At 33.4% G+C, this 26,865-nt stretch overlaps 1 long non-coding RNA gene across 7 annotated transcripts; it reads right to left on the reverse strand.

Moving 5' to 3' along the window:
* Positions 1 to 10,261: 10,261 nt before the first annotated feature.
* LOC127725631 (uncharacterized) lies at positions 10,262 to 23,820 on the reverse strand. Of its 7 annotated transcripts, none has more exons than XR_007993065.1 (4): positions 23,765 to 23,820; positions 15,458 to 15,596; positions 13,399 to 13,511; positions 10,262 to 11,934 (listed from the first exon to the last, which is right to left on the reverse strand). It is a non-coding gene; the product is annotated as an uncharacterized LOC127725631 (long non-coding RNA). The 7 variants fall into 7 exon arrangements; XR_007993062.1 differs by lacking the exon at positions 23,765 to 23,820 and adding an exon at positions 23,716 to 23,758; XR_007993069.1 differs by lacking the exon at positions 23,765 to 23,820 and adding an exon at positions 22,489 to 22,558.
* Positions 23,821 to 26,865: the final 3,045 nt, after the last annotated feature.

The following is a 26,865-nucleotide window of genomic DNA, read 5'->3' on the forward strand; positions in this document are numbered from 1 at the left end:
AAATTACTTTACGATCAGTCTAAAACTGACTGTATTCTAGAAGCGATTTCAGATTTTTTGACTGTATGACCAGTCGTGATTTTGAAAAAGAAACAACGGCAATTTGAAGGTATATACGTGTCTATGTGATATTATGAACTGTCCAGGCAACTATAACGTGTAATTTCTTTCATCAGACAATACAAATATATTTCTGATGATTTTTGTAGACGGCATTTGTATGGGAACATATATTTGGAATCCCTTTTCTCCTGGATTGGACCCCCTCTCCATTTAAAAATGGCTGGAACCCACAATGTATATTAAGTGGTTTATGAGGAGATGCACTTACAAAACCGACGAAACAAATTGTACCGGTCCAACGGAAAGACGGACTTTATTATCACTATAAACCCCCGCTTTACAAAGTGGTGTACAATTGAGTGTCAAAGAGACAGCTCTACATCCAAAACAAAGTGAAGGAACTGTGATCAATTATAGGCTACAGTACGGCCTCGAATGTGTGTAAATACATGCATTTTTATATAACAATTAAATCTGTGTGTTTGTACAATTTTAAGTATAACGGAGGACATTTCTGAAACTTATATATACAACAAACCTTCCTCTTATTTTAGCAACATTTAAACATCCTTATACTTAATGTAGTAAGTCGAGTACACCCCATCAAGCTAAAACATGTTTCATAAGTTTTCAGGATGTGAATTTATTGAAATATATTTGTGTTATTTAGAAAAATGCCACCTTCTAATGTATCGTAAATAACTTTGAAATCACCACTAGAATACAGTGAAATAAAGACTGATCACACAGTTTCAAATTATACAAGCGAGACTGATCGTACAGTGAGAAATTCAAACAAGTGTAATTTTCTTATTTCTGGCTTCAAAGATCTGGTTGAAACTTTTACCACCACTTGAAATATAATTCATTTTGTTAATTACGTCTGGTTTTTACGTTAATTTGTACACTAAGAGGGTAAAAAGATTGTTTTTAGGTTCACCGACTGATTTTCCTTAGTGGTGCACTTGAAAATCTCTTGATTAAGGCAAAGATACGAATACTGAATGTGCTGAATTTAATTCTAAACCATTTGAGAATATCGATGTCAGCTGAATTAATCATTAAGCAATGTACAGATGATCAACTTACCGTTTAATTCAGTATATCCATCAAATTTAAAATGTGATCCAAAAAGTTCTTGCTTCGAAAATCGCGACTTCCGGATAGCGTACAGAATAGTATCTACACTGTGTAAGGCGTTTAGTGCCATTTCAGCTGTAAAAAATAGAGCCTGTAAATATTTTTTTATCCATTTAAAACTGACTTCGAATGTAGCTACTCGTGTTGATATGGATTGGACATCCTGTCATACAAAACAACGAATAACGCACGTTATTGTGTCAATACCGTGAAATCAACAAGACCACAATGATAAACAGCTTTTTTTTATACATGTATAATCAAAACCGTTAAGCTATTATATATAATTCATATCCATAGACTAGACAGGTATTACTGTTTCCAAAAAATCGATAATTTTTTTTGGAACTTTTTACCATACCGGTAGTTTAAAATAAGGACAAAAATATTGGTAAAACGTCAAAAATATCCGTGTCAGACGTCACAGATTATACGCATAATAACTTTTACAGGGATGTTTGTGCTCTTCGAAACAATGTAAAATCCGTGAAAATTTGCATGAATGATATGCGTCATATATATTAAAGTATTATGTCATTACTGACTTTGCGTTGATGCAACGGCCAAAGCTGATCTTCACAATGGTCAGATTTAAGAAAAAGGTAATTTATCAAAATGTATTGGTTTTTTTAATTAGAAGATGATATGAAAATTCGTTTTCTTAAATTATGCTTACAATAGTACATATTTCAAAAAAATAAAAGAACATTTCAAAACCGAATTTTTACAGAACTCACACCACAAATAAAAACGCAACGGCTTTTAGCAAAATGTCTTGCAAGAATGTCCAATGTCGTATTTCGCCGCTTTTTACAAATGAACTGTCAGTTGCGACGTCATTTTATTAAAAAGTTCGATTTGCTCCATACAAAATAGTGCTTTTCTGTAATTGTACTTTAACCCTACAAAACAATTACATACTTTTTGATAATTTGCGTGGTCAAAAGTACTTTGTTCTATAACAAATTCAATGTCTTGCAAGTTTGTCAATTCAGCGATTTTCTAACGTTTTGAACGATGTCGATTCGAGACGCTATTTATGCCTTTTAAAAATTAAACCGAAATGTTTGTTTGTTATGTGTTTTTGTGTTAAACGCCACTTTTAGCGACCTTGGTTGTATCGTATTGGAAAGTTTTCTTTGGTAGAGGAAGTTGGAGAACCTTGGTTGTATCGTATTGGAAAGTTTTCTTTGGTGGCGGAAGTCGGAGAACCTTGATTGTGTCATATCGGACAGGCTCCTTTGGTGACGGAAGTTGGAGAACCTTGGTTGTATCGTATTGGAAAGTTTTCTTTGGTGGCGGAAGTCGGAGAACCTTGATTGTGTCATATCGGACAGGCTCCTTTGGTGACGGAAGTCGGAGAACCTTGATTGTATCGTATTGGAAAGTTTTTTTTTGGTGGCGGAAGTCGGAGAACCTTGGTTGTATCGTATTGAAAAGTTTTCTTTGGTGGCGGAAGTCGGAGAACCTTGGTTGTGTCATATCGGACAGGATCCATTGGTGGAGGAAGCTGGAGAGCCTTGGTTGTATCGTATTGGAAAGTTTTCTTTGGTGACGGAAGTCGGAGAACCTTGGTTGTATCGTATTGGAAAGTTTTCTTTGGTGGCGGAAGTCGGAGAACCTTGGTTGTTTCATATCGGACAGGTTTCATTGGTGGAGGAAGCTGGAGAACCTTGGTTGTATCGTATTGAAAAGTTTTCTTTGGTGGCGGAAGTCGGAGAACCTTGATTGTATCGTATTGGAAAGTTTTCTTTGGTGGCGGAAGTTGTAGAACCTTGGTTGTTTCATATCGGACAGGTTCCATTGGTGGAGGAATCTGAGGAACCTTGGTTGTATCGTATTGGAAAGTTTTTTTTGGTGGCGGAAGTCGGAGAACCTTGGTTGTATCATATTGGAAAGTTTACATTGGTGGTTGAAGTCGGGAAACCGTCGACCTTCGGATAGATAACTGACAGTAACTGTCAATTAAGATCGAAGTCGAACAAACTTCGCCACGAGCGCATTTTAAACTAGACATATAACGACATATGAACCACTTAGACCACTCCATCACCGCATACTATAAACTAAAACCCGTGGAACAGAATCACAAAATACACAAAATAATATCCACAAATTTTGATACAAATCTTCTTGTCCGAAACTTATCGTGTTTCAATTGTGATAACTGTTTTAATGGAGCAATAAACGATTGCGAGAAAACGCAATTTATAGGAAATTTCAAAATGGTAGAAATGCATGATTCAAATGTCACGAACTCGAATTCCGATATTGATCACTTTAAAATTCTTGATATTGAGAATAAATTTATAAAAGTCATGAACTATTCAGATATCCAACATCATTTTTATTCGCATAAAGTTATTTTTCTCAGTATATATTTGATTTAGAATTATAATAACTACTAGTATTACAGACGATACATGTAACTATGAAGCTTTTTAAACGTCTCTTTCAACATACATGTAGTCAAGATATATGTTATTTATCCTGCAATCAGCCAACTATTGTACAAATAACAGGTACACAAATAAATATTTGCTTTATTTATACTTGTACAACCTGTTACCCCTCTTCCATATTGAGCAAGCAGTAATGTGAATAAATTTTCTTTTACCAGTTCATTTTGGGGTCCTCTTCGCGGTCCGCGTTTAATGAACTTTTAATGAGACATAATATTAAGTTGGTTTAACTTTGATAATTAATGCTTAAAGTTTTATACTGCTAGTGTCTCATAAGTCAGATTTTTATGGCTGGATATTGATTGTTATATGTTAATTTTACAAATTTTGTAGGTGTTTCATGACAATCAATATGTGACACTTTAATAAATAAGTTTATTCGTATTATTTATTATGTGTTAGATATAACATATAGATTAATTTATATTCATTTTCATGATAACGGAGTTGCCTACCTTTAACTAGTTTTTTCTTTCGTGACTATTCTATTTATCATTTACTTCATACATTATATACATTGTACACTTAAAATATATAATACAATTTTCTAAATCTTTGATAGTGCAGCCGCGTTTCATGGGTACCGTAGCTTAATAAAATATAATAAAAAACAAAGAAAACTGTAGGATCTCAATTTTGACGTTTCAAATCAGCGTAAATACATCGTTTATTGTAGACTGATTTTTATATGCACAGTCATCATGACAATAAATCAACTTAGCCACTTACTTGTGTGTTTGTTTTATTAACCTTTCATATCATATAGAGCTTTACTTATTGACAGTTACGAGAGACAAATTACCTCGATGGTCAGTATCATCCGGTCATGTCAAATACTCGCTCAGTCAGATAAAAAAAACCGAATAAATATGTTACAAATGTTTCTTTGGTATGATATTTAGAAATGCATGTCTTTAAACAAAAGTAATTATAGAAATAAGAAGATGTGGTATAATTGCAAATGAAACAGCTCTCCACCAGAAACCACATGACGTAGAAGTTTATAACTAGTTCACCACTCGGCCTTCAACAATGAACAAAACCCACACCGCATAGCAAGCTATTATAAAAGGCCCCGAAATGACTGTTTAAGTGTTAATTTCTAAGGTTATGTCGGCTTATTGTGTCACGACTAATAAACTTACAAACAGAAGGAAAAGTGAAAAAGGGATATTTATCGGAAATAAAATAAAAAAAGATAAATTATCAAAAACTTGAAGGCCGTCAAACAATTTAGAATAGATGCTGTGTTCCCTAATGCACAATAAAATTTCTTATCGTATTGCCTTAAAGGTGATGCTAGAACAACTACACTCTGATATCTAGGAACATTTCCTGTCATTTACCACATGAAAAAGGAGAAATGAAGATTCCCCGTGCCATCACTGAGACAGTAACGACACCAAAACCAAAAGACATTTTGGCGTTTACACACATGGTCTTCAGTAAACAAGTTTCTATCACATACGTGTAGCTCTGACTAAATCATCCGAGTCATGAATAAATTCAAAGGATACTAAGAAATATCGTCCATCACAAATTGCCTTATTGACAAAAACATTTAATCCAAATAGCCAACCACTGACGAGGTCCATGGCTTGGAACAGGCATGTGAATGAACAGGGGGCAGGGCTATACTACAATATAGCAACTATTTGTGACCTCCCTCTGGATCAAGGTTGATTAACAACCCACTACACGCAATTTTTATGAATGAAATTATAAATTCTTTTACATTCAGGACCGTGCGCTCCACAGAGAACCGAGAAGAAGACGAATGTCTATTCTAAACATTTGAAGGTAACTAAAATACATTGGCTATCTAAATTACCCTTCAAAAACCGAGTCATCTCGTCTTATAGTAAGTGTTCTAAATCTAATCTTTCCGTCCTTTTGACTAGTTTCTTTAATACAAATAAAAAATTGTTATTCATCATAAATAATGGAATTAATTATTTTTGGAGTGTAACGATATCTTTGGATATTTTAGACGAATAACGTGTTTGTGATATTCCTTTCAATTTGGGTTGACAGTTATGACTTCTCTATGCTACACGTCCACACAGTCTTATACTCTACACAAAACTACGACAAAACAGACGATGTTTCGTTCCCTATTGCTATTTTTTTTCCTTTGGACAGCGATATAAAAATAAGGAAATGCTCCTTTGTTCCATTCATACGATGTGCATATTTCCCAACTCTTTCACTATGCCCGTGTCTGTAGACTACTAGTGACGTTTTCATTTCAATTAAAGTAATTTATGTATAACTGTATAATTATTGTTTCTGGGACTCTTTACCATAAATTAATTAGAACCTTAAATCAATTCTGTCATAGTTACAAACATTTGATTTGGAAGTTTAGCTGTACCTGTATATACCTTATTATAAACAGCATATCACATTCTAATGTTTACGTTTATGTTGTTTAGGTAACGCCCGTAAATTTAGTCACAATCCATGTAAACTTAGTTATTGATTCTTCGAATAAACTTATAATTAAAGGTTATTAATATAACACTGTAGGAAGATCTTTGAATATTGTGTTTATAGGATGGAAAACTGATTTTTATTTCATTAAACTGAACCACAACTAAATGTGTATTGTAATACAAAACTTATGGTCCTACATCGTGTCAATGCTGATAGTGTTCAAATGCACATGGTATCGATTTTCTCGGACTATTTATGACTTCTGTGTACTAAATATCCGATGGATGTGTACTGTTTGATATTTTGGTCGAAAATGCCTTTGAAATAGCTTCTAGTAAATGCAAGTCCTGCCTCTTAGATAGGTACTCTGTGTTTGGTGTCGTTCTGTTACATACGTTTCTTTTTGCTGTGCTTCGTGACGATTTGATTATTCAGGTCAAGCCCATTTCAAACGATTTTTATTTTTACAGTTTATGTTTTGTTGTGATGTTAGACCACTGTCCCAGGTTAGGAGGAGGATTGAGCGCTCACAAACAAATTAAACCTAATCACATTCTTTATACGTCTTTCTCAAACCTGGAGCCTGTTTTTCAGTGATTGTCGTTGGTTGCTGTGTTAATTTTTGGTTGGTTATTTTTTGGAGGTTGGGGTTTGCTTATTTTTTTTTACTACAAATCAATCCAGGCTGTTCTTGTTCTCTTTTCAATAGTACACATGTTTTCAAGCCGGAGCCTTTTATAATAGCTTACTACACAGTATGTGTTTTACTCACTACTGGAGACTGTAAGGTGACCTTTCATAGTGGTTTACACCCTCGTCCTTTGGTTTCTGGTGGATATTTGTCATTGTCACTCATACCACATCTATTTATTTTTACACTGTACAGGAAAATTCAGCACGAGAAAAAATACCTATATTACTATAATACCGGTGTGAAAGATAACAAATTTATAGATATAAGTAAAACAAAAATTAACTACGTATCGTATAAAAGAATGGTCGTGCTTTAATGAAAGTATAAAAATTCAAACAAAATTGCATTTTCTACCAGTGTTTTAAAACCAAATCGGTCTGCTATCTAAGCTCCAACACGTTACTTCTTTTTTTTTCATTATATTAGGGTCACGTATACGTAATCTTATTGATACATATTTTTTTCGCAATTTATGTTAAAAATGCTGTTTCTGCCCAGTAGCTTAAGTGAATGTTGAACGGTAGAAAAAAAGAACAAATATGCTGCATGACACGTCGCCCAGGATAAAACCGTGTCAAATGGATGTTGTCAAGGACACATAATAAATTATCACCAGTTTTAATACTAATGATCCTTTTAACAATAAATTTCTCTATAAACACTTTAACCAGCCTGGCCATTCCATTTTTTCGATGAAAGTTATGATTATAAAGAAAATATATCGTTCAACAAATGACCCCATATTGAGTACAAAATATAGCTCAGCGGGTTTTGGTGAGGTTCGTGTTGCTAAATCTTTAGTTTTCTATGGAGCGTTTTGTGGACTTGATCGTCTGTTCGTCGTTTTTCGTTTTTTGAATTGGCGTTTTTGAATTTTCTCATTGTTGAAGGCCGTACGGTTGCTTATAGTTGGCAATCATACCACATCTCCTTATTTATATATTGTCAGTTTTTCTTCGACTTATGAGTTTTGAAAGTCCCCTTAGTATCTTCCGACTTTTTCTGACAAAGGGAATATTTTGGATTCGAAAATTAAGAACAGCCATTCCTTATGAATACAACAAGATTAATGGTGTAGATATATTGTCTAGTCCCAGGTTTAGAAGAAATATCACCGGGTACCACATCAGAATTATTTAACACTTCTGTAAAAGCAATAGGTTTCCCGGTCACCAAAAATATACCTTACTGTTCGGTGTGAGCCAAGGCTCCGTGTTGAAGACCGTACTGTGACCTATAATGGTTTACTTTTATAAATTTTGACTTGGATGGAGAGTTGTCTCATTGGCACTCATACCACATCTTCTTATATCTACTTACTGTTCACCGTGTTCATGGATGGTGGGTTTTCTTCAGTTCAAAAACCTTAGGAAATTTACTATATTCTAACTAAACTGTTCTGTTTACTATACCAAAGCTCAGTTCACTACAGACACTACAATTTATTAAAAGAGGCCACACTTCAGATATTGACTCAAAAAAAGTACAAGATTGGTTGTAATGGTTGTGGATATTGCTAACCACAGGATTTTCAAACCCGTGACAACTGCTTCCATAAATGTAAAATTTTCTACTAAGGGTTTAGATAGTATCAACAGAAGCAATAATTTCCATAAAAAATAGGTGCAGAAAACAAATATATATGTAGGACTCAAATCTATGACAGATTCCTAATCTACGGCAAATGCAATGTGACGTTACAAAAGCCAGACAAATCAGATCTATGGCAGATTTTTGTTTTCTCCTAATCTATGGCATATCTTGAAATTGCATAATTTTCCGGGAAAAGGAGTGACATATAACGTCACAATATGAATAACGCCATATTACATCATCGCCGCCACTAAGGGAACGACCATTTTAGACTGGTTCCCGATCGCAATATTCAGTATGTTACACATATACCAATATAATCTCGTGACAGCGTATGGCTATCAGCTAAAACCTGGAACGTAGTACCGGGAACCAGGATACGACCATTTCAAGTTCAAAAAAGGGGGGTGGTATGTTTTTTTCCTAAAAAAAAATATTCTGATCCCCAATTTGATGGAAAAAAAAATATTCTGATCAAACAGATGACCCAAAAAAATATTCTGAATCTACATTTTCCCCATACCTTATAGTGTTAAATTTTGAAAAAAAATTGATTGATATAGCTTCAAAACACTAAATAAAAAAATTTCTGACTCAGAAAAATCACCATAACCCCCCTTGAAGTAAAATGCTTGCTCCCTATAACGATGGCGGAACACATAGATTTGAATACCATTCCAGATGAAGGTAAAGATATTTCCCTCTACAACAATTTGCACATGGTTTGTGACAAGATGTGACCTATTATCCGGAAGAGGGACAAAATGTGCTGTACCGGCCGAATCCCGCTATTAATAAGGGCACCGCTGTTTTCGGTGCCTGAAATTTTAGAAAAAGGAGTTATAGTAAATATTTTAGCGTCTACAGCTAGCAAAGTTGATAAAAGTGAAAAATCAAATTGCTGGATAATAATTTGATTTAAATCGTCATCAAATAAAAAAGATGTTTTAATGATGAAATAAATATTATGTGAAAAGTCAAACTGTTCATTTTTTTTATGAAAATAACTGTGTTCGTTGTTTGTTAAAAGACTTACTATAAGTTGGTTTAACTTGAATGGGTTAAACAGGTACCATGCACAGATTAATACATGCTTATTTTTATGTATTAAGGTATATGATTTCACCGTTTACAATATTTTATGGTTGCTATCACGATTTGGTTGACCATTATGGAATGTTTATCACAAAAGTTTATAGACATACTCCCGTTGTTGTACATTTCAACTTGTTTAAGACAAGTCATTGGTCGTATATGTACTGCATTGTTTTTCATTTGCATAAATCTGCCATAGATTTGGAAACAACAAAAATCCGCCATAGATTAGGAAATTACAAAACTTGCCATAGATTAGGATTGTAACAAATCTGCCATAGATTTGGGATGACATGACGTCATATTTGCCATAGATTAGGGATCTGCCATAGATCTGGAACCCACCATAGATTTGAGTCCTACATATATACATGATTTTACTTCAAAGATAAAACTACACCTTTCATTTCATATTTCTACACCAAAACTATTGCGTCCAAGATGTTTAACCACAAGAGGGTAATCAGATACATGTACCTTGATCATCAAGGATGTAAAATCATAATAGTAGAAAACCGTTACCCTGTCGACGCACCCGATCTCGCACCTTTAGACGATCATGCGACTCCATCAGTTTGTGTTTGCTACCTTTGTTTGTCTTCTGAATCGATTTATGAGATGTGAACAGCAGTAAACTACAGTTGTAATTAATCTGTATTGTGTGAATACAGTATTATAAAGATCATCATGATGAAATCCTTGGGAAGACGAAACCAGAGTAAACTTACTACCATAGCATACATGTGCTATGTATACAATATTAAAAGATAAATGGAAACTCTTTAAAACTAAATTTTATTCATGATTAACTAATACACAGCAACAATGTAAACATAATATATCAGAATTAATAAAAAAACATATATATACACTTATACGCCTGTCTAATATTTTATCTCGGTAATTCTGTCCTTTAGTTTAAATCTTCCATAATAGTTTTATTACAAATTAAAGAATTTTCTTAATATGAAAACTTATAAATATCAATACTAATAAATAAGCAAAGAAATGCGTTTCAAAACATTCGTATCTTCAAAATATTGAAATGCAATAAAAACAGTTGCTTTTCAATCGCCGACGATTCCAAGTGTTCAAGATCAAACAATTATCTATTTCAGCATAAATAAAAAATGTAACGGAAATTTCTAATGCATCCTTTCAAGGTGTTTATGACATTTGATGATACATTAAATGCTAACCTTTTAGTCGTGGACGATAGAATATCGATAATTAATATATATAAGACATGTTTAAAATATGTAAAACTAAAAAGATTCGCTGGATTATAATGATGATTTTAACATGTATACATACTTTTTTTTATGGGAACCAAATATATGCGATCTCCAATTAGTTCATTTTATTAAAGCTACGAGTACATAATCTCCATTATCCATATATAATTTACAATGAGCGTAACACTACCTCACAACGTTGCAAAAATAATTACTTACATTTTAAATAGTATTTTAAATTGTTACAGCTCTTCCTGAAATTGTAATATTTAATTCCGCAGTAAGGTCTTTTGTTTAACAATTGCAAAAATGAATGCACGCATTGATACCGGTATTAACAGTATATTAGATTTAACTTTCCCAATCAGGCCAGAAGTAATCTCGTACTTCTACATCAAACACACCCAAACTGACGAATAAGTCAAGGTTACTATATATTTTACGCTGGTATAACAAAAGAGATAACAGAAATTGACCAAAATGCCGTACAGTAAAACACATCCATCAACTATCTATACCCGATTCCTCAGAAAAGTTCAAAGTGAAAGTAAAGAATAAAATTGAGAATGAAAATGGGGAATGTGTCAAAGAGACAACAACCCGACCAAAGAGCAGAAAACAGCCCAAGGCCACCAATGGGTCTTCAACACAGCGAGAAAATACCGCACCCGGAGGCGGGCTTCGGCTGGCCCCTAAACAAAAATATGTACTAGTTCAGTGAAAATGGACGTCACACTAAACTCCGAAACATTTAAATGAACTAGACTATCGAAATGTCATAAAACAAAAATATTGTCTCTAGTCGTGCAAACAATATCAATGGCAAGATATTTTTCATATATCACATATATAATACTTTATAAGATAACATTTTGATTAATATCTTTAGAAGAATTCTATTTTATCAAATGTACATTTAGTATTAACTTGTAATACATATAATACAGGACCTGGCACACATCAAAATGCATTGATGTTGTTTAGTATGGTCCTATGTTTTCATGTAAGTCCACATACTAACTCCTTTTATAGTTTTTCAATTTATCAATACCCAAACCCTATTCCGTGTATGGTGGGGGATCTTTTACATAGGGTGGGCTTTCTGGAACTGCTATTTCTATAGATCCATCTGGAGATATTGCTACTCTGCATGGGATGTCATTATACTGTGGTGGTCTGTCTCGGAGGGTTTCAGATATAGTCCGTATTCGCCGAGCTGCAATAGATAATGTCGGGTAATAGTCTTATATGAAGAATGTGAATAAAACACATACCAGTTCATGCACGTGTTAGCGCTAATGATAAAGCATATTCCCCAAAACTGTCTATCGCATAGGAACTTCAGCGAAGCACATAACGCTTAAAATGGATTTTGAAATATATTTTTACAAAATAACCAAATTAACGAAAATAATCATTTTAGAATATAGTTACAATGTTGCTGTATATCATTTTGTATTTCGTTCATTGTTTTCTTACATAAATAAGGTCGTTAGTCTTTTCGTTTCAATTGTTTTACATTTGTCATTTCGGGGCCTTTTATAGCTTATAATGCGGTATGGCTTTTGCTCATTGTTGAAGGCCGAACGATGATCTATAGTTGTTAACTTCTATGTCATTTTGTCTCTGATTGAGAGTTGTCTCATTGTCAGTCATACCATATCTTCTTATTTTTATATTAACACAACAACTAAGAAAGCTGTGGAAAACTGAAATGGTATTGTTCCCTGTATCTCCTGTAACTTTTGGCTCGTGTATGTACGCCTACCACAAAGCCATTTTTCACTCTTGACAAACACTAACAGGGGAGATTATCCTCCGTTATGAATATTTTAAGTATTTTTAAAAGTATATTACAGTATTTAGTGAAATGCTTCTCCACACAGTAACAAAGTTGTGGGAAATATTTGGATTGAATAGTTCTTTGTGTACACTGTACCAGTCATAAGAAACCATGAACAGTTGTGATTTGATCGTTCTATAATCACACTGTAACAGTAATTAGAGATATTTTTCAATAAGGGCATGGTAATGTATGTACAACCTTTACAGTGAAGTGAATATTGAATTTTTCTCTTGATTTATTTGTAGTTATGCTTTTTACAGATTTATCATGTATTAATGTTTTATACTAGATTATCGATTGATTGTTGATAAATATATAGTTTGTTTGCTTAACATCCCGTTAAAAAATATTTTGTGCATTTTCAGGACGAGAATAAATTGAACAATACATCACAAAGCTATGTCTTCAAAATGAGTCGACAAGGATGAACGATGGAATATGTGGGCTGTCACGCGAAAGAAAGGGTATGTTGGATGTGGGCAGAAATTTCACTTTACAATATACCTCTTACGGACTCCTCAAATATTTTTTGCAAGGTTTCTGTCTTGTGCAGATAGCGTTGCACTCCAGCTATACGAGACTTCGGGTATAACGCTCCATTCATATGCGTATTTATACATCCCACATAGCCAAACGGATGCTCCTTCGTGGTTTTTTTTAAAGTATCTGTGTTGTGCTCTTCGTACATTTTTATTTTTTTAATTCGAGCATCACTGATGAGTCTTTTGTAGGCGAAACGCTCGTCTTGAGTACAACATTTTAAGTCTGGTATCTAGGATGAGTTTATTAAGATGTATTTGACCTTATGCATTCTTAGAATTATAAATCACTTACCATTTTGAAAGTTTTTAGCAGACAGTCTCCGTAAGTAACAAAATTTTACAAGAACTACTCCCACCAATATGAAAATGGATACACAGATGACCGATGAAATTGCAAACTGTGTACTGAAAGTCAAATATTGACAAATATACAAATTGACATTTTATTTGGATTTGTGATGTAATGGCATATTTGGTGAAAGTCAAATATGGACAAATAGACAAATAGACATTTTATTACAAGTTATATTTTTCTGTTAATGTGAACATACAAATATACATATATATTTAATTTCACTTAATTTAATAAAAATTGACTTTATGAGTAACCTAGGTTTTACAATTTATGAGGATGAAAAACAGTATCACTTAGGTGAATAATGAAAAATAATTCTTCATAAACAATTTCAAAATAGAACTGATTGATTGATGAATTATTGTTTGCGTAACGTCCAATTCGATATATTCCAATCGTTTTCATTACTCTTAAAACAAATCATTAATAAATACGATAGGTTTACGTTTTGTAAAGTATGTAAACGGGATGAATGACGGAAAATTTAGATTGCCACCGAAAAAGGGGGTATGCTTGATGTGGCATAATTATACCTTACGACATACCACTTTAAAGGTATTTTACAAGGCAGCTGTTACACGAAGACAGCATGGCTATATTTCCCTACACGATGAACCAGATTAATCGTCTGCATTCCGACAGGGTATGTCTGCATATTTATACATCTCGCCGCACCATACAGACGATCCTCTTTAGTATAGATTTTACTGTCAGATTGGAGAAGTCCAAGTGAACCAATTTCTATACCCCAGTTTTCTACGAGTATGATAATAGAAAATGTGCAATAAAAGTGGGTGTGCACACGTTTCGCGATGTATAAAGGTTGCAGAGGTTGCTCTTCTAACAAAAATCTGACGGATAAACAATCTGTAAAGATTTAAGACTGTATGAGAAGTATATTACAAACAGTTTGTCCCTTCTGCAAAACATTTTGCCTAAAAAATGACAAAGTTTCCAAGTTAATTAATATTACACTACAACAATTTAACGGGATATCAGCGCAATATATTATGCATCCCTACTTCAGGTAGCATTGACATTGGTCCTAGGACCTTGAAATGTAACCTTTTTCACCTCAACAACGAATCATTGTTAAACACTGCTCAAATTGGAAAACCCATCGAGATGATGATAATGATGAATGGCTGTTCAACGTCCAGTGGCAAATTAAATGAATACTCAGAACGATGTCATGATAATGTGATATAATTACAATGTACATTACATGTATGTTTCATTATAATACGTTATTTTGATTGGCTAACATCAATCTCGCGTCATTCTGAAATCAACCTTCATTTCAAAATGAATGTAACATTCATGATCACACGAGCTTCCACAATAACGTGCACAGGTAAATAAAAGAAAAGCTTGATAGAAATCGTGCGCACATTTTTAGAATGAAGCGCTCCCGTGCTTCATATAAAATGTACTTCGGTCAACGCTTTTACACCCTTATGAATTTACAAAAAGAAGCATTCAATTCTTAAATGAATATAAACCCTGCTTTGTACTTATTAGCCGACACGCTGAACAAGGGATTTTGACGTGCTAGTCAAATATGCAGGATGATATGTCACCCTACCTTGACACATTATTCTGACTCCGAGCAGACCATCCATCGAGACCACAAGATGTTTCTGACATACTTGTTACTATATCCTGTTATGTTGATTCGGACACCAATGCCAGTTAAAATGTAAATAACACTTTATAAAGTTGGTGCGTCCTAAGCCCTTTACTGGATTTACCTTCATCTCATTACTCAAAGCCGGATATTTGAAATCCAAGGAAATATAACTACTTGAATACATTAGGAGCTTTATGACCGAAAAGGATCTAAAATAGTAAAATTTACCTAAGGTCAATCATGTCTGAAGGAGTTGAAACTTCTTTACAATTTCATCAATTTATCAACGGAGAATTTATGAAAGGTATGAACAGGAAGGCAAACACAAGGTATTTGAAACAGATGATTCAATTATCAATTACTTACTCGTTGTTTTCGTCTTGTTTAGGCCCGAAATCATCAGGTTTTAAGGTTGAGTCTAGTTTTATCGTAGTTTCTGGTTCATAAGTTGACATAATCGGTTTTTCATAATGATACACCCTGGTTATCAATCACTGGAATGACCCTAGGAAAAGAAGTGGTACACATATAGTATCATAGCAACGATGGTTCTCCTATACGAAATGAATTAACTAGCACCCCTAGAAATGGATGGGGTAAATATTAAGAATCATACGTAGAAACTATAACAAGCTTTCAAATTACTTCCAAAAAAATATTATAACAATCTAAGAAAAAATGGAAAAACATGCTTCAGGAACTAAAAGATGATACATATCTCATTCTGAAAGAAGCTGACAAAGGCGGGACAATCGTTATAATGGATAAGGACTACAAATAAAAAAAAAGATGATAAAATACTCCCTCGGATAACCTAGGGTTATTCACGGCTAACACCACAATTTTAATATATTTCATCTGATATGTAGTCCAACGCTGTTATATCTGCTTCCGCAAATTTAAGTTTTTCCCTTAGCGAAATTTGAGCTGATGATTCAGTGGCAACCCTTTCCCAGCGTTTCAGACAACTTGGCAAAATAGGCTTAGTTAGCCGAGTGATCTGGAGCGCTCGCACCAATGCAGCCAGAAGCAACGATGTCACAGGAGCATAAGCTCAAATTTGCTGAGGGAAGAACAAAAATTATATCAAATGCTGCATATCTGTTTCTACAGTGAGAGTCTAAATTTCTCGTCCTTTATCCCATTCAACCCCTCTAGAAAACTTACATTGATTTGTTATTTAATTTGTTCTTGTCATGCATATGCATGAAAAATTTGCCACTGAACCTTAAGCAAACACGACTCAAGCTAAACATAAAAAAATAGTAAAATTCTTCGACAAGCCATAACATAGGACCTTTTAAGAGAAGTAGATGTTTTATTAGTTAGTATATAAATTTGCATTCATTATTGTTTGTAAACAATAATGGCATTTCGGTATCGATGATATGTATGAGTATGGTTGAAATAAAAGAATGATTATCCTGCAATAATCCTGTGACAATATACTTTAAATGGTGTTTGCAACATTCGAAATTCAAAAATGTATTTGATATTATGTATGTGCTTAGTTACAGTTTCATCATCTTTAATTTTGCTGCTGGTAGACATAATTCTGTGTTTACAGTTTATCTTTACTTTGTTTCTCTCAGCAGTCTCTTTTCACTGGAAATGCAATTAATATTTATCATTGCTGTTTTAAATTAAACGGGTATTCTCAATGCTTTACAAAAACAAGAGTGCACACGCTGAAATGTCTCGCCTTCTTTACTAATCATTGATATTATGTTGATAGTCCTAAATATAAAGCTTTATTACAACTGTCACATAAACTTAACATTAACCAAGTAAACTAAACATTGACCAATGAACCATGAAAATGAGGTCAAGGTCAGATGAACCATGCTAGGCAGGCATGTACAGCTAACAATTCTTCCATACAACAAATATAGTTGACCTATTGCTTATAGTTTAAGAAAAACAGACGAAAACACAAAAACTTAACACTGAGCAATGAACCTTGAAAATGAGGTCAAGGTCAAATAAAACCTGCGTGACTGACATATAGATCATAAAATATTTCCATACACCAAATATAGTTGAACTATTGCATATAGTATTAGAAAAAAAGACCAAAACTCAAAAACCTAACTTTGACCACTGAACCATGAAAATGAGGTCAAGGTAAGATGACACCTGCCAGCTAGACATGTACACCTTACAATCATTCCATACACCAAATATAGCTGACCTATTGCATGCAGTATTAGAAAAAAAGACCAAAACTCAAAAACTTAACTTTGACCACTGAACCATGAAAATGAGGTCAAGGTCAGATGACACCTGCCAGCTAGACATGTACACCTTACAATCATTCCATACACCAAATATAGTAGACCTATTGCATACAGTATAAGAAAAACAGACCAAAACACAAAAACTTAACTATAACCACTGAACCATGAAAATGAGGTCAAGGTCAGATGACACCTGCCAGTTGGACATGTACACCTTACAGTCCTTCCATACACCGAATATACTAGACCTATTGCTTATAGTATCTGAGATATGGACTTGACCACGAAAACTTAACCTTGTTCACTGATCCATGAAATGAGGTCGAGGTCAAGTGAAAACTGTCTGACGGGCATGAGGACCTTGCAAGGTACGCACATACCAAATATAGTTATCCTATTACTTATAATAAGAGAGAATTTAACATTACAAAAAATCTGAACTTTTTTTTCAAGTAGCCACTGAACCATGAAAATGAGGTCAAGGACATTGGACATGTGACTGACGGAAACTTCGTAACATGAGGCATCCATATACAAAGTATGAAGCATCCAGGTCTTCCATCTTCTAAAATATAAAGCTTTTAAGAAGTTAGCTAACGCCGCCGCCGCCGCCGCCGTAGCCGCCGCCGGATCGCTATCCCTATGTCGAGCTTTCTGCGACAAAAGTCGCAGGCTCGACAAAAACCCTGAAAAACTGCTTTTAAAAAACAAATTGAATACTAACATGTGAACTTTAAAAACATTGAAATTATAGTTATAATTCCTCGCACTTCAGCGTTACCACCAACGCACTTCAATGTCAAACAATCGCACTTCAGCGTGACCATCGCGGTTCGGAGTACCATCGCGGTTCAGAGTTCTACATATATATTTGATAAAAAACGGTTAATTTGAATGCAAAAATTGATAGTTATGAGACATGTTAAATTCGTTGCATGTTGATAAAAAGGTATGTTTCAGGAAAAGCTATATAATTATAATTTATTAATTTGTAGTGCTATGATACGAAGTTAAACTTATATTCCAACAATTATAAATAAAAACCATACGTAACTAAACAAAAATACTCAACATAAAGTATTAAAAGTATAATATGTAATTTTAGTTCCGAACAAAGTCGAATTACAAAAAGGTGATAATCATCATGAACACAGCATATATGTGAAAAGATATTTTCGTCTCCAAAACAGCGAAAGTCAGCGTAGAGTTAAATGGTAGCATTTGCTAATCACTTTTCAATTGTTTATGATACTAAAATCTGACAGTTACATGTTAAAGCACTGCAAAGCACTACAAACCAGAGAATAAATTAATCGGTTGTTGTACTTTTTATTTTTGCATTTTCCTGTGATGAGTTGCTGGAAAAGTCTGATGAGTTTAATCTTACTTTTAATTGAATTATCTCAGCGACTGAAAGACCTAATGAAATTATATGGATGTGATGATAGCGCATTTAGGAGGAAAAAAAACACTTTTTAAAAGTTAAGCAAGTTGGATAAAGGATATCACTATAGGTCATCGTACGACCTTCAACAACATCGTATAGTAAGCTATAAAAGTCTGTGTTGTGTGAATTATCTTCAAAATTATATGCATCTTTGGTAGGAGTTCCATATAGTCCGGTTTTTTTTTTTTTTTTGGGGGGGGGGGGGGGGGTTCATATGTGCATACGTACTCAGGCCGGTGAAGAGAATGTTCACGGGTCATTGATTGGTCATAAAGCCCGAAGTCCCATGCTGGTATTGAAGAATGCTTTAAAAGATACCAGACAAATAGAAAACCATTCGGATATGGATAACAAAGGAATGATATTCAACGAATGGCACAAGGACAACTATGGGAATACATTATATATGTGGCACTCCTGACTTTAGGGACACAAGCACTATGTGGTAATGTCCAAGGACTGTGCTGCAACCGAGAGATAAAGCAAACTACTAAAAATTAATTGAAACCATGGATCAGCAACACAACACATGTTTAAAAAAGTATAGAATTATGTACCTCAATGCCTATACGGTTTATTAAGGACAACATTGACCAAGTTTCTATTTTTATCACTCAATTTACAACCTGTCTGAAATAAAATGTATTTGATATGTTTATTTATTTTTAAATTTCTGAGTAGAACTGTACTTAAAAAGTTCTCACATACATGCAAGATTCTCTTGTTTCATTTTATGTTATGGTATACCGTGTTGTGAATATTTTGCATACAGACTCATAAAATCGTAACGGTAATTTTGCATCGAAGGACATTCATAATCCAAATTAATCAATTTTTATCTGAAATACAAAATATAGCTTTTAATTACTTACATATACTTGTAGTTTTTGATTAATATGTCCTTCTTATTCAATTTTGAGATCATTACTCAAAGTGTGCAAAATATACAAACACTGAGAAATCTTTAGGTCTGTCTACTTAGTTAGACAAATCAGGAAGTTACTACATGTATCCTAGATAAATTGAATACGTTATGCTTTCACATTACCTTTAATTTATCTAAATACACAAATATGAATGAATGGAGATTGATTGTTAAATATTGTAATGGTCTGATAAACTTGTTTTTAATGAATCAACAAGTGCACATTTTGAACTTCACTTATTTCACAAAAGCATAAAATATCATATAAAAAAAGAAAAGAAGAAGTTATTTATTTTGATAAAACTGATGATTATGATTTCTTAAAAAAACGTCTTTTTTATAAAGAAAGCCACATGTTCTTAAGATAAAGTATTTTCCGTGTTACTTTCGATTAAATTAGTTTGTTGATATTTCCCCTCATCTGTGTCAATCTTTATTGCACAGGTGTGTAGTTATCAAAACCTAGCAAAATTATTCGTTCAAACCAGTGCTAGGGGGTCGTCTTGAACATGCAGTTAGGTATGAGGTCATGCTTCGCGTTGAATACCTCGCGACTTTCAAGAGGCTTTGAGATGGAGAACATTAAAAAACGATGTTCATTTGGTTCGAGTTTGTCAAGTGCACAATTACTTTAAAAGATTGGGGGCATCAAAACCAACGGGGTTTAAACAGTTAATCCTAAACTGTCTATATAGTAAATTTGGTATAAACAGTACATCCTGATCTATCTATGACCAACTGGGTCTAAACTGTTAAACCATGAACCGTTTATGGTAATGTGGGTCTAAACAGTACATCCCTAACATCTATGGGCCTTCATGATGAAATCTTCATGATGAAATGTTTCTTTGAATGATCAATATACAACAAATGTATAAACTATCAAATATAAAATAATGTGGTATGATTGCCAATGAAACAACTCTCCATAAGAGACCAAATGACACAGAAATTAACAACTATAGGACACATCTCTTGGACCTAAAACCAACATTTTAATATTTAAATATACTTATATCTCAAAATTACTTACGTTTGCATATGTTAAATATCCCAAGTACAAGAAAAACTAGCACGACATTCAACCACAGTTTTAAAACACTTGTTTAATTTTAAAATAAAATGAAGTTATGAAAAGTTTAATTGATCAATATCAATTTAAATGATTTATTAAAACTTTACAGAAAGTTGTAACGTCATTTATCATCAATTGTCATTATTATGGTTTGTCATGTCCTGAGCAAGTACCTGTGAATAATTAATACTAAAATCACGGAATTCACTAAACGTTTACTTATTAATTTGGTTTTTCAATTTGTCAACAAATAATACGACTTAAATAATAATTGAATACAGACATTCCATTTTATACTTTCTGCAAAATATAAAACTAAATCCAGATACTACTTCATATTTTAAGATCATAGATAAACATGTATACATAACAATGAATAAAAAGAGATGCTGGTTAGACGTCAAAGAGACAGCAGCCCAACCGTAACAAACAACAAAAAGACAAAACGTCACTTATTTACTTCTGAATTCTTAATTTATAATCTATATACAAAAAAAAGATTATTTTTCCACCTCAAGCTTTCCGGGTCAACTTACTGCATTGCTGTTTGTCGTTCAGGAACTCGAAGTCAATGCACGTGACATATAGACTGATTATTTGGTTGGTGTTTAATGCCACTTTCAGCACTATTGTGCTATTTCGTGGGGGTCAGTTTTGATATATGGAAGAAGCCGGAGTGCCCGGAGAGAACCACAGAACTTCGGTAGGGAAACTGACAATCATAGTCAATCAAGATTTGAGTCGAGCTCACCTGCCACGTGTGGTATTCGAACTCAAAACCTCAGTGTTGACAGGCTAGTGATACAGTAGTTCGACTACTTAGACCACAATGTCACCGAGGCCCCTCGTGACCAATTAAAGTCTTGGATAAACTATTTCTATCGAAGTTCAGTTTGTTACCGTTTACAGTTTGTTTTCATTTACAGTTTTGATTTCTCTTCTTTATACCCTACATTATCACAAGCACGATACAATTACATTTCGATGGATTTTGAATGTTTGTATTTGTGATAGTTTTTATCATGTATAATAATTTCCTTTTTTTACTATTATAAGAAACATAAAAATATGCTAATTACAGTCATGCAAATAAATTAAGTTTTTCAATATTATGTTTTAATTGATACTATTTGTTTGGTTAGGTATCAAGATATGTCGAATATGCTTTTCCCGCTTGTAACCGATATGCAGCTTTGCATCTCGGTTAATGTGTAAATTTCATAAAACCAAACTGATAACACCAATTGACATATGTTTTGAAAAAAATTAGATGACATATCGAGCATAACTAATCCCGATTGTTGTGATTGATTAATTGTTACAGTTGTTTGGTTAACGTTCATTGGCAAATATGTAATGCATATTAATATTCAGGACGAAACGATTTAACAACAAAAGGGCGGGAATTGTGAACTGCAACTGATAGAAAAGGAAAGATGGATGGGGACAGAAATTTTGCCTCTCGACATGTTCTGGAAGACTACAAATAAAACAAAATTAATTGTCAAATTTAATTTTGAAAATTTGGTCGAATGGAATGGAAAGGCAAAATGAACTGTAAATGATAAAGGAAAACTTCTGACGAAACACAAAGTTGAACTTGGAGGTGACCTCTCAGAGAGCTTTTGGTAGGGGGCTTTAATGTTTAGAAAAAGTGACACTCTTCGTACAAGAGGCTTCTGTGGTCTCATGACACATTTCGTCTGTTCTTACCTGGATCAGTTTTGTGCAGATCTATCCTAGAACAGTTTCTGACAGGTCTATCCAAGAAGAGATTTTGACATTTCTACCCTAAAACAGATTCTAAAGTTTCGGACTGGTCTACATAAGAACAATTCTATGGTAGCACACTTTTAAGCAGTTCTATCACAGATTATTCTAACGAAGAGAGGTTAGTACGGATCCCAACTGTATTTATACAGCCCACACAACAAAACGGACGGTAGCACGGATCCCAACTGTATTTATACAGCCCACACAACAAAACGGACGGTAGCACGGATCCCAACTGTATTTATACAGCCCACACAACAAAACGGACGGTAACACTGATTTTCAGAAGGATGGAAGAAGTCTACGCGGTTATATTTCAACATCAAAACCTTTGAGTACGAATATTCTGAATATTCTGATATAACCTTGATATGAATTGTCTATGGGAAATATTATCCCAAGTAATGACAAGCATGATATCTTCTTTTTTGTAGTAAACTTTGAAAATTCCTTTTCCAGATGGTGATGCTCCGGCTCGTACCTCTTGTGTGTTTATTTCTCGGCTGGTTCTTTTTGCGATTGTTTGATGATGATGATGGATGGCTGCTTAACATTGTTTTTTTGACAATAGTGAAAAATTCTCAAATGCTTTGTGTACTGCATTTTACTGATTTAAAATTATTTGAATTGATTATAATATTCGTACAAACTGAGTCAACAGTCATGAATACATCAACAACTAACCGTGGATGCCAGTATATAAAAATAAGGAGATGTGGTATGATTGCCAATGAGACATTCATATGAGAAAACCCCATACCGTATAGTCGGCTATAAAAGGCCACGACATGAAAAATATGAAACATTTCAATTGAGAAAACTAACGGCCTAACTTACGTAAAGTCCTGAATTATTTTCAGTATTATTGATAGGAATCTGCTCTTCATCATCCAGAAACGATTAATATTTCTCATTTTTCATATTAGTAAAAAAAAAAAAAAACACAATGTTTTATTTTATGATTATGTCAATTTACTTAAAAACTAAAATAAGCATTTAGAGACCAAAAAAAATCAGAGATAAGAGGGATCTACGTACAATAAACATGTATCTGGAATCGACTATGTAGTTTCGTCTTAGATAGTGTACGAAGTATATGTTTTACAGTTATGACATTTATCCAAAATTTCAGAAAGTTACAAGAATGTGATTTTAAGATGTACATACCTTATTGTACATATCCTGTGTAAATATCCAATACTTATTTTTAACTCACCTGTTAAATGACTGATGGAATTTGTTTACCTGTTGTTCGAGGTCACGTGACGAGATACCCTTATTGATATCTATGATTTCAACGGGCCTAGTTTTCAAACTAGATGGAAGGTCTGACTAGTTAGGGAGCTACCATTTGATTTTTATGGGGGGGGGGGGGGGGGGGGGGGGGGGCTAGGATGAAATTTGAAAAAAATAGGCAGGATAGGAGTATTGAGTAAAAAAAAAGGCAGGATGAGATTATTTGCAAACAAAAAAAGGCAGGATGACAATTTTTTTTTAAAAATAAGTCAGGATAAACTAAAAAAAAAAGGCAGGACCGAATAGAGTGAAAAATAAAAAGGCAGGACCGAATAGAGGGAAAAATAAAAAGGCAGGACAAAATTTTTCATCCTAGCCCCCCATAGAATTCAAATGGTAGCTCCCTTAACAAAAATGTAAACATAAAAAATTGTGTTACAGGAGGCAATTTCTCTGTAGCTAAATTATTCAACAAAAATGCACGTGGATATCATCTAATATTCCCACAGTTAAATGTCAGAAAATGACAAAACTGTGCGGGTCATCAGTAGGCGGAAGAGATTTTTCTTTATTCTTTTCCTATGCCATTACTTAAAAAACCAAGAGCCTCATCTAAGTCTTAAGTTCGGATCCGGCCGGGTTCAAACTCACGACCTTCCGCATTCGAGGCGAACATGCAACCACGTGATCACCGAGGCGGTTACCAGTTTGTGAGTTTTTTCGGTGAGTTTGTGTTCTATATGACAATCGCCGCGATATAAAGCCTTTTTCTGCTGTTGCGGCGTAAAGCAATCAGCAATCAATCAATCTATATGAAATGATCAGTCGTCGATCACTGCCTGTCGTTTCGGCATCTTAGACAGTTTACGGAACAGAACACGCTGTAATCATTTTCCATTACAACAACGTACATCAAATGAGCGGACATTTACTGTCAATTCAAGAGTCACAAACCCGTTGCGCTGCAGCAGTCGTTTTAAGGGCATACGATACAGTTTTGATCCCACGGTGATTTTTTACGAAAATTTGCATATATGGTATTTTTCACCTAGTCAATTCAAATATGTGATAAAAGATATACCTTCATGTGCTACTTTTAGAGATTTTAATCTAATTTAAAAAATTTCCATCGGTGATTTGGTCATAAAAATTGATACAAATAATCTTCATACAAAATCAAACCAAATGTCAATTTACTCGTTTTCAAGCTAATGATTAAAATGGGTCGATAAAGGCATCTTTTCCCAATATGTTAAGGGCATACGATACAGTTTTGATCCCACGGATTTTTTTTAACTTAGTCAATTCAAATATGTAATAAAAAATATACCTTTATGTGCTACTTTAAGAGATAAATGGGGTCGAAATTTTGGACATTTACTTGAAATTTCGGTTTCTATCCTTTGGAAAGACATACCTACCTTTTTTTGTTTTGAAAGGTAAACGCAAGCGGAATTTTTGTAAAAACATTTGGAATATATTCTCTACATAAGTTTGCTTCGAATTTGTGTAATAATTCTTTCGAAATAATCCATTTTTATCACATTTTTCTGGTTTTCGTAAAAAAAACAAACAGCATTTCTTGCTGTATATTTATCTAATTTAAAAAAACGTCATCGGTGATTTGTTCATAAAAAATGGCACAAATAACCTTCGAAGATAATCAAGCCAATTGTCATTTTTAAAAAGGGGGGTCCATGAACTCGTTTTCAAGTTGAATCAGTCTGAATGATAAAAATCAGTCGAAAATGCATTTTGATACGATACAGTTACAGGGGAGGTAATGACGTCGCGAAAAATAACATTTTACGTTAGCGACGTCATTACCTCCCCTGTAACTGTATCGTATGCCCTTAAAATTTTAATTTTCTAGGTAAAAAATAGCTTGTAAGCAAATTTTCGTAAACAAAATCATTTTATTTGATATTTGTCTTAAATTTCATATTGCAAAATTAATTTGATTTAAAAAAAATGGTTAAAGTATGGTATTTTTGTATATTTTGTTACTTGTTTGTAGCATGTTTCATATTTAATATAACAAAATAACGAACAAGAGTTATCAGAAAAAATCACAAAAGAAATAGCTTGTTAACTTTAATTCTCAAGTATTATATATATACAAGTGTTCAATTTTGGAATTTTTGTCTATTTTTTTGTTATTAATTTAATATTTAATTCAACACAATTTTGCTAGTTTTCAGTGTTCTACTTGAACATTTTTTCCTTTTTAGATTTTTTTTAATAAATTCATTTTTACTACAACACAATTTTGCAAATACTTTTTGTTTCTAATTTTTTAAAAGAGTTAATATTCAAAGCTTAAATATACTGACTGTATTTTACCTGTTATTAATTAATAAGTGTTATAACAACACCTATTGTATTTTGGATGTAGGCATAGGTTGAATATAAATTTATCAAATGTTGGCATAGGTTGAAGACACCAAAAAAATCACCGTGGGATCAAAACTGTATCGTATGCCCTTAAGCAACATGTTAAGTTGTTTTGTTTGAAAGATTTTTCTACAACTTTATATAATGAAAGTATGTAAAAATTTCTAATAAAAATATTGATAATATATTATCGGTGTTTTAAGTATCTAAAAGAAATATTTAAAGAATATACATTTCTAAGTTATTTCTATATATGTGTGATTGAGTTAACATTTTAAATGTCAGAAAACGAAATATCTATCTTTTACGGTAATAGCATATCCAGCAATATTAGTGTGTGTAGAACGACTTTAAATATAATCAGGTAAAAAAAACTTTTGCATTATTGTTTTGCATGTGCTTGTGATTTTGTTAGCTATAGTACCTGTAAAATACTTAATAGAGTTAAATGTTAAGAGCAAAATGCAAACAAAAAATAATAAGGGAAAAACCACATACTATAACTAAAGCAGCAACGACCGTGTCGGTTGTCCATCAATCGGGTATAGTACTTAACCTTAATTATCTATGGCGAGTGCGAATCGAAGAAAAAAAGGTTTGATATGAAGAGTAGCGATATTTTCTTTTGTTAACGAAATGCATATTAAAGAGTGAAAATCATAGCTGTATCAAATATAATAAGCAAAG

Source organism: Mytilus californianus, unplaced genomic scaffold, assembly GCF_021869535.1.
Source record: "Mytilus californianus isolate M0D057914Y unplaced genomic scaffold, xbMytCali1.0.p SCAF_15, whole genome shotgun sequence".
Taxonomy (NCBI): domain Eukaryota; kingdom Metazoa; phylum Mollusca; class Bivalvia; order Mytilida; family Mytilidae; genus Mytilus; species Mytilus californianus.